This window comes from Primulina tabacum, chromosome 6 (genome assembly GCF_025594145.1).
Source record: "Primulina tabacum isolate GXHZ01 chromosome 6, ASM2559414v2, whole genome shotgun sequence".
NCBI classification, from domain to species: domain Eukaryota; kingdom Viridiplantae; phylum Streptophyta; class Magnoliopsida; order Lamiales; family Gesneriaceae; genus Primulina; species Primulina tabacum.
Window position 1 is genome coordinate 8,510,281 of NC_134555.1, and position 10,542 is coordinate 8,520,822.

Genomic DNA, 10,542 nt, shown 5'->3' on the forward strand with positions numbered 1-10,542 from the left:
TTTTTGGCTCTTCATATTCTTGAGTTAATGAGAAGATTAATTGGGCTAATTAATTTTGCATGACTCTTGGTGTGCATTTTGGGGTTTATAAATAGTGTTCATTTCCTCATTCCATATGGATAAAAAAAATGATTTTTACAAACACTCAACATCTCTTTCAAGCATTCTCTTGCATTTCATATTGTTAGCATTCCATTTGGCCTCCGTTAAATTTCGGTGATAAAATGAAGGTATGTTTTCGGTTCACCGGTGTAGTTACTTCGTGCTAAGTTGCTGCAAGATTTTGCCGTTGTATCCTGGGAAACAGTTGTCCATCGAGATCCTCGAAGCACCATCGGAGGGGACAAATATGTTTTAAGAAAATTGTACTTCGTATAGGACTCGGTTTGATTTACTGTTTTATTGTTGTTATTTTATACACGATATTCATATTTTCAATAGTATGCTCATATTCGTATACTGGTTTTGATTTTCGACTAACGAAACCTCAACAAGGCATGCCCAAAGGATGAATTCCCTATGTAGAACATGGATATACTTACTCATCGACAGTGGTTCGAAAACTTTTCATTTATAGATTGCTATATTGAGTATAATTAGATAAAGATGGCTCCTGAAGATGTCGTTCTGTCTGTATCTCTACGAGATTACTTTCGTTCCCTACTTCTATATTTTTGTTATTAGCAATTTGGCTAACAATCTTAAAACATATTTTCTTATACTCATTATGTGATTTGTTGACGACATGGCTACTGATTCGAATGACTCGAATGTGCCAAAAGTTAGTCCCTGATTATGAAAGTCATTGTTGTTGATGTGCCAGCCATGTTGATACACCGAATAAATTCGACGGCTCAAATTTCAAAACGAAGCAACAAAAGATGTTAATCTATCTTACAGTATTGAATCTAGCAAGGTTTTTCGCCGAGGATGCTCCCAAACCAGCTATGGTTGATGGAGATGTGTAGAGAGCTAGTACTATTGACGCATGTCACCACTCATATTTCTTGTGTAGAAAATGAATGGTTTGGCTGATTCGCTATAAAATGTGTATAGTAAAAAAAAGACGACTCGGGAATTGTGGGAGTCTCTGGATCGGAGATACAAAACAGAGGATGTCGAGGCCAAGAAATTTATTGTTAGTCAATTCTTGGACTACAAGATGGTTGACTCCAAAATGGTGATCAGTCAGGTTCAAGAAATCCAAGTGTCTTCACGAGATTGCCGAAGGGATGACTTTGAACGAATATTTCCAAGTGTCTGCTATTGATGAGAAGCTACCACCGGCCTGGAAGGATTTCGAAATCTATTTGAAATACAAACGAAAGGAGATGAATGTTGAAGAACTCATTGTTCAACTTCATATTGAGGAAGACAACAAGAGTTTTGAAAGACGATTGTTTTCTCCAATTGCTGCGAAGGCAAATGTTGTCGAGCATGGTCAAATCTCGAAAAGGATAAATTTTCTCCTTCCAACAAAAAGAAATAATGAACCATTTGATCTAATTCACAGTGATATACGTGATTTAAAAGGTGTACAAACTCGTGGTGGAAATAAATACTTCATTACTTTTGTTGACGATAACACAAATTTTTGTTATGTGTATCTCCTTAAAAGTAAGGATGAAGCTATTGACAAATTTGTCCAATATAAGAATGAAGTTGAAGACCAACTTAGCAAGAAAATTAAGGTGTAAAGAAGTGATCGTGAAGGTGAATATGAATCACCATTTGCTGAGTTTTGTGCTCAACACGGTATCAAAAATGAAAGAATTGCACCTTATTTTCTTCAGCAAAATGGCATTGCAGAGAGAAAAAATCGCATCTGGAAAGAAATGATCAATGCGTTATTATTAAGTTATGGTTTACCAGAGAACATGTGGGGGGAAGCTGTTCTAACAACGAATTATCTTTTAAATAAGGTGCCCCGAAAGAATCAAGATAAAAGTTCATACGAGTTATGGAAAGGTAGAAGACCTTCCTACCAATACTTACGAGTATGGGGGTGTCCTTCGAAGGTTGCAGTACCCACTCCGAAGAAAGTAAAGATAGGACCAAAAACTGTTGATTACATTTTCATTGGATATGTTCAAAACAGCAGCGGTTATCGTTTTCTTGTACATGAATCTCAAATACCTGATATTCACAAGAATACAATAATGGAATCAAGAAATGCGTCGTTCTTTGAACACATGTTTCCATGAAAATCTAAGGAAGAACCAAGTTCATCCAAAAGATTATATGAGGCAATCGAAAGAGAACAAGAGGTTGATCAAGGTATTGAACCTAGATGTAGCAAGAGAGCTAGGACTGAGAAATCCTTTGGTCCGGATTTCATCACTTTCATGATGGAAAGTGAACCTCAAAGCTTCAAGGAAGCAATGAGTTCATCTGAGGGATCTTTATGGAAAGAGTCTATCAATTTCGAAATGGATTCCATTTTACAAAACCGTACGTGGGAATTAGTAAATCTTCCTCTGGGAAGCAAACCACTAAGCTGTAAATGGGTTTTCAAAAAGAAAATGAAATCAAATAGAACCATAGATAAGTATAAAGACAGATTGGTAATCAAAGGTTACCATCAACTTGAAGGGCTTGATTACTTGGACACATATTTTCATGTATCGAGAATAACCTCTATTCGTGTGATACTTGCAATTGCCGCCTTGCGAAATCTTGAAGTACATCAAATGGACAGTAAAGACAGTTTTTCTAAATGGAGATTTAGAAGAGGAAATTTACATGGAACAACCTGAAGGATTTTCTGCGACTAAGCAAGAAAACAAGGTTTGTAAACTGGTGAAATCTCTATATGGCTTAAAACAAGCACCAAAACAATGACACAAAAAATTGATAAAGCCATGATAGAAAGTTGATTTAAATTCAATGAATGTGACAAATGTCTATACATAAATAACACTGAAAATGGATATGTCATTTTATGTCTTTATGTAGATGACATACTTATCATTGGTAGTAATGATAAGATGATCAAATCCACCAAGAAGTTATTAAACTCAAGATTTGACATGAAAGATTTGGGCTTAGCCGATGTAATCCTTGGAATTAAAATTCATAGAATATCAGAAGGCTAGTTCTAAGTCAATCGCATTATGTTGACAAAATACTTGAGAAATTCAATAATGATGACTCTGCATTGACTAGAACCCCGATAGATACCAGTAAGCATCTTTCAAAGAATCGAGGTGAGGGTTTGTCTCAATTAGAATACTCTCGAGTCATTGGGAGTCTGATGTACTTAATGAGTTGTACAAGATCAGACATAACTTATGCAGTAAGAAAATTGAGTAGATTCACGAGTAATCCAGGAGTTGAACACTGGAAATCAATTATCAGATTGCTAAGATACTTAAGGTACACTCGTGATCGTGGGCTGCACTATACCAGATACCCTACTTTTATTGAAGGATACAATTATGCAAATTGGATATCTGATATGAAAGACTCAAAATCTACAAGCGGATTTGTATTCATTTTAGGAGGTGCAGCAATTGCGTGAAAATCTTCTAAACAAACTGTAATAGCCAGATCCACAATGGAATTTGAGTTTATAGCTCTTGACAAGCGTGCTGAAGAGGCTGAATGACTGCGTCACTTCTTAGAAGATGTTTCAGGATGGAAAAAACCAATGACGGCTATATGCATACATTGTGATAGCCAATCTGCGATTGGAATGACACAAAATAAAATATATAATGGTAAGTCTAGGCATATAATCGTAGACACAATACCATTAGACAACTACTCTCAACTGGAGTTCTCTCTGTTGACTATGTAAAGTCAAAGGATAATATAGTGGATCCGCTAACCAAGGGATTAAATAGAGAGTTAGTTGCGAAAATGTCAAGAGGAATGGGGCTCAAGCCTATAGAATAAATTGGTGTGAAGGAAAACTCAACCTCAATTGGAGATCCCAAGAAATAGGTTCAACGGGACAAACTAATCGCACTGATTTGGTATATCACTGTAGGGGTTATCCCTAGCCCATTCCTATTATGAAACACTGAATGTTGAAGATAAGCTTACGGGTTTTAATGATTCTGATGAGAAGAATATAGAAACCCCTATGTGAGAAATAAGTGGGGCCGCTTCGAAAGAATTGTAAGGTTCAATTCTAGACCCTCTCGCAGAACCAGGCGTGTGTTCATGGCCAAACGCAATCATGAGAACTGAATAGTATCAGGGAGAGTCTTATGTGAAGTATATCTTAATTTACATAAACGGCAGAACAGTTCAAGGACATCATGTCTACTGGTCAGCTAGTAAAGCAAATATATTTCATAAGGGAAGGTTCAAAAGATAACACCTACCTATCCTATACAGGATTCAACTGTAAAACTTTGTCACCAAGGTTTGTATCAATTTTCATTCATGTGGAGGATTGTTGGAAATTTCAAGTAAATTTAAAGATTGAATAAAAATTATATCTCATGAATGTGGGAATGTCTTTTGGCTGTCCACATTCTTGAGTTAATTGTGGTTCATAATTTTAGAAATGTCTTTTGACTTTCCACGTTCTTGGGTTAATTGAAGACTTTTGGCTCTTCATATTTTTGAGTTAATGAGAAGATTAATTGATGTAATTAATCTTGCATGACTCTTGGTGTGCATTTTGGGGCTTATAAATAGTGTTCATTTCCTCATTCCATATGGATACTAAAAATGGTTTTTACAAACATTCGACATCTCTTTCAAGCATTCTCTTACATTTCATATTGTTAGCTTTCTATTTGGCCCCCGTTAAATTTCGATGATAAAGTGAATGTATGTTTTCGGTTCGTCGGTGTAGTTACTTCGTGCTAAGTTGCTGCAAGGTTTTGCCGTTGTATTCTGGGAAACAGTTGTCCGTCGAGATCCTCGAAGCACCGTAGGAGGGGACAAATCTATTTTAAGAAAATTGTACTTCGTACATGACTCGATTTGATTTATTGTTTTATTGTTGTTATTTTATACACGATATTCATATTTTCAATAGTATGCTCATATTCGTATACTGGTTTTAATTGTCGACCTACCGAAACCTCAACAAGGCATGCCCAAAGGATGAATTCCCTCTGCAGAACATGAATATACTTACTCATCGACAGTGTTTTGAAAATTTTTCATTTATAGATTGCTATATTGAGTATAATGAGATAAAGATGACTCCTGAAGTTGCCGCTATGTCTGTATCTCTACGAGATTACTTTCGTTCCCTACTTCTATATTTTTGTTATTAGCAATTTGGCTAACATATGTTAATTCTGCCCATGATGCAAGAACTCCTGGTAAATAGCATGTTCCAGCCATTCTTCATATCTCTCTATTGTTCTGGCCTCAACCTAAACATGAGTGCGCAGAACTCCATCTCATCAATCCCCCCATCCCCATCAAGATCGCCTTCTTTGACCATGCTCCGCAAATCATCATCCTTGAAACCTTTCAATCCAAGAAAATCCGAGTTCGTCTTCAAGCTCTCAAACGTGATGACCCCTTTATCCCTATCCATTAAAAGGCTAAACCCTTTACAAAGTTCTGCTATTAGCCCCTCCCCTCCTAACTTACCGCCATTCTCGTCAAATTGTCATCTACAGTGTTTTTATGTTTTTGAGGCATTGTATTTTATAAATTTGGGATTCTCTTCGGCTTTCCTCCATCTGGGCATGCGTAGTTTCTTTGCAACTTGCAAGAGTTGATGTTTCGTTTATTAGGGAGCATGGAATAACATGGGACGTGTATATATAAATAGCATTCATAACAATAGCTAGTGTTGGGACGCAAGGAAACCGGAGGAGTAGGAACTTGGAAACATCCATTTGGAAACTAAATATGGACAAATACAATTGAGTAGGTCTCTTGTGAGACGATCTTACGAATCTTTATCTGTGAGACGGGTCAACCTTACCGATATTCACAATAAAAATTAATACTCTTAGCATAAAAAGTAATATTTTTCATGGATAACCTAAATAAGATATCCATCTCACAAAATACGACCCGTGATACCGTCTCACACAAGTTTTTGCCAATACAATTTATACTTGTTTTTTCATTTTTTCGATGAAATGACAAATCTATTTATAAACAAAATTGAACCTACACAACCCAACGCACCCTAAAAAACTACATGTGTTCATATGTACAATACCACTCGTTGCCCTTAAAAAAATGACTTGTTCATATATACAATACAATATCAACACTTCAATAAAATAACTAAAATTATCAAAATTAAATTTCAGAACTAAATTACAATTTTCTCTATATAATAATAATAATAATAATAGAGTAAAGTTGTGTTATTCAGGATTATAATTAAATAAGATGATTTAATTTGTTTCATATTAGCTTCGTGAAATTGAAATATCATTACACTATGTACACAGAAAATTAGACTTTAATTAGATAATAGCATTGTTACGAATTTCAAAACTAAGATTTGATTATTACACACAGAGTTTTGATTTTGACTCGGTAAAAGATTAATAAATAGAAGTGGAAATTCAATAAATTTAACATATTATTACAAAGTTCCATAGGCCCTTAACATTGAGTAGAAGACTAAATCTCATAATTCATTATTTATATATATAATTGACATCTAGGGAGACGACAGTTTTGAAATTCGTAACAATGTTATTATCTAATTTCATTAAATATTAAGATAATATAATATGTGTCCACTAGTAGAAAAATCGTTTTTTACTTCATTAGATGTTATTGTCCACTAGTTAAGTGCCGAAGTATATGGACGTGAAGTAATAGATGTACCTTTTACCTCGCATAATAACCGAAGTTGTATGATTGAAAATACTGAAGTCTTTGGCCGGTTTTCCTTCGAAAACCGGTCCGAAGTAAGAAATGTGTTTTACTTCATCGATTATTGTAAGTAATGAAGTAATATATTATATATAACTTCGCCTTAATTATTATTTAGCGAAGTAGTTTATAATATTTTACTGCACAATTTACATTGAGTGACGAAGTAATTCATCTGAAAGACTTCATAGTTATGTCTTTTGGTGAGGTAATAGTCACAAACAACTTCACAATTTATCCTATTTGTTGAAGTAAATATAATTTATAACTTCAGCATTTATCCTATTTGTTGAAGTATTTTATATTATGTTACTTCACAATTTACATTTAGTGACGAAGTAAGTGGTTCGAAAGACTTCAATAATTTGTATTTTGGTGAAATAATTGCGCAAAACATCTTCGCTTTTGATGAAGTAATTGTTAAAGAAAGACTTCGCAATATACGACTTAATACACTAATATAATTAAATTTATAAATTATCCATCTAAAAATGATCTACGAATCCACAATTACATATTCATCAATCCACAAATAACCCAAAAATGTATCAACAAAACCAAAAGTATATCCAAAAATCCACAATGACAAACAAAATATTTATCCCAACATACACCATCCATTTAAGCACCTACATAGGAGTAAACAAATTCACTCCATTCACTTCTGACCTTGTCATATTGAGATTGGGTGTAATATTGGTTCTTGATGCATCCTGCAAACTGAAATTTGAAAAGGAAAATACATTAGATTCTTCTATTTCAAATAAAAATTGACAGATATAAAAGATAGATGTGGCAAAGACAATAATATAAAATATATCACAATGACAACAATTCATCTCAAGCAATTATCTCAACAATAAAACAGCAAAATTTGATCTCACCCAAGGATCATTTTTGCACAAGATTGACTCCATATCAACCATGCCGTAGAGGTAGACAGATGTGGCAAAGATATCTGCAATCCTCTACATGTACAAGTGGCAAATAGGGAAGGCACACAAACAAACATACACAGTTGCATAATACATTGTTAACATTTCAAAAAAATTAAGGGGTGAAACAAATTTAACAAGTTAAAACTTCATATGAGGAAACTAACACAAGTTATGATACATCACTAAGATTAAACAGGTAAATTAATATCATGTTAATAACTTGTCAACTTCATATGAGGAAACAAACACAAGCTATGATTTTCAGAAAACCAGAAGTAGCAGCTCTATCAGATATTCAAACCACATAATAGCATTATAAACCGAAAGGAAAACCAACCTGAATGCGAGCGCCAGTCCTTGCTTGCATGTTCTTAATGGTTTCACCTCCTTTGCTAATAACAAGACCCACCTAAAAATTGCCACTGACCCTGATTAAATGAGTAAAATAACATAAAAACAAGCATCATCGTTGCCTTGTTGTTGGGGAACCATAAACACGTATAAACACCTAAATATTGTCTGTTCCAGAAACCTGTTCATCTTCTAAAAAGGAATTGTCCTCCACACATTCAACTTTACATGAGTGTTTCTTTGTCCTACAAGAAATTACTTTCATCAATTATCTACCTTAAATTTTTTATAGTCTCTCACATTTGAGCCGTACCTTCAGTCGCACTCAGTGCAGACCGCCGCATAATGAGAACCCGTCAACTCCAAGAGCAAAAATTGCCAATGACTTGTAAGGTTGGAGGGGTCATCAAAGGAGTCCACAGCTATTTCAGAAGCCTGAGAGGGATTGTGAGATGTTGTAAACAAATTAATGAACGGTAAATAAATAGATAAAAACACCAAGTATCAGTGAAATATCACCAACAGGAGAATGGACATTTCACATAAATTTTCAGGTTTGATTTTGGAAGGACCAGAAACATATACTTAGTTACTTACTTAGATGACATGAAGCTCAATCTAATGGTCAGTAAGACCTTGAGTGTCCACAGCTTGATAAACTCCTGGCGCTGGGCTTTCGGGTCAGTATAACAGCTAAAAATCGAACTTCATGTTCCGAGAAATATCATTTAGCAAAAGACAAAATACTATGTTTGATACTCCGATGCTTTTCTTCCACATCAATACCAATCTATACTTGAAAATAAAACAACAAAAGCGTTTCAGCTGACTTAGCAGCAGTGATGAATACTAAAATTAAGTGTGTGGATCTCGACAACAAGAATGATATAAACATATAGTGACCTACTTGAGAATTGATGGTCACTACACAAGCTACCAAAGAAGACGTGTGCGAGATATTGAAATGCAGCGGAGGTGGTTGACAGCCATCGCTAGAACCCAATCTACCTGCCAATATACAGATAGCCCAAGTGGTTGCAGGGAAAGCTATACAGCATGATGATACTAGAAAAGTGAGGATAATAATATCATATAAAATAAACAGTCCAACCTCAGGTTTTCCACAAGTGTTTGTTCGGAATTTCAGTGATTGGGGACTAACTTGTGAATCTGATCTACAAAAAAAAAAAAAAAACAATCCAATCAGGAACTCCGTGTTTATATCAAATAAAAGAAGAAAAAGTTTCTTCCATGAAAAATAAGGTCTTATCCAACACCGGGACTGATGGCCGGACCCAGGATTAGGGGAGAGGGAGAGAAACTCTTCCATCAAAAAACCACATCTCGCATTAAAAAACAAAAGAAATACTGGAACATTGAGATCAAAACAAGAGTTCCAACAATGGGATGAAAAATTGAAACATACATCTGGCTATAGTTGTCCGATCCAAGGCGCGGGATAGCAGAGCACTCTTCATCAGCTCATCTCCTCTCATTCGCAATACACTCTACTTCTCACAAGGAGATAGAATACCCCAATACTGACTCAACAATGAATCGCTCCTCACTTGACAAGGTTTCACATACCACAAATGAGTCTCCCTAATCATCCAAGCAACCGGCAAACAAAGTGAACATGATTTTTCATAAAGAAAAATATGAAAACGAAATAAACAGGAAATTACATCGGAGAAGGGAGTTGACTTGGAGGGGAAGAGCGAAAGAACTTTCGTTCGAAGCAATGTAAATTCATTCCGGGAATCCCTCTTCCCGGCTGACGAATAGTGCACATCATCCGCCATTTGAGTAGACACAGAGGAGCAAAAACCCTAGACGGCGAATGGAGAGGAATAGATAGTGATTAGTGTGTGTGGACATATTTTTAATTAAACTTATCGGTTCATCTTTTTACTTCACTATGAACTTATTTTCCTTATTTTTTACTTCATCAACATTGATATGCCGAAGTAAAATATAATAAAAAAACACAGTGAAGCCCGTGTTTTTAAACATCCGAAGTAAAATATATTATTTTACTTTGCTTGTGTTATTACTGAAGTTATTGGTAATGTATTACTTCGTAATTTATTATTGCCGAAGTAACGTCTGCCGAAGTAAAATTCGATTTTTTACTAGTGGTCATTTCCTTAAATATTAAGATACTATAATAAATAATTAATTAAATACTCTTTTATGGTCATAATATCACATACAAAAACTCATATGAGACCGTATCATAAAACTATATAAGACAGATCGATCTCCTACCCTACCCATTAAAGGTTATAATTTTTTATGTCAAAAATATTATTTTCACTTAATGTATAAATCGGGCTGATCCGTCTCAATCATATAAATCCGTGAAACTGTCTCACTAGCGCCAAAAACACGTTCCACATTTTTTGCTCGCAAGCGCACAATGTCAAATTTTAAT

At 34.9% G+C, this 10,542-nt stretch overlaps 1 long non-coding RNA gene across 1 annotated transcript; it reads right to left on the reverse strand.

Moving 5' to 3' along the window:
* Window positions 1-7,319: 7,319 nt before the first annotated feature.
* On the reverse strand, window positions 7,320-9,932 carry LOC142549100 (uncharacterized). Its single transcript, XR_012821061.1, has 6 exons — window positions 9,794-9,932; window positions 9,535-9,710; window positions 9,016-9,283; window positions 8,706-8,903; window positions 8,385-8,543; window positions 7,320-7,539 (listed from the first exon to the last, which is right to left on the reverse strand). It is a non-coding gene; the product is annotated as an uncharacterized LOC142549100 (long non-coding RNA).
* Window positions 9,933-10,542: the final 610 nt, after the last annotated feature.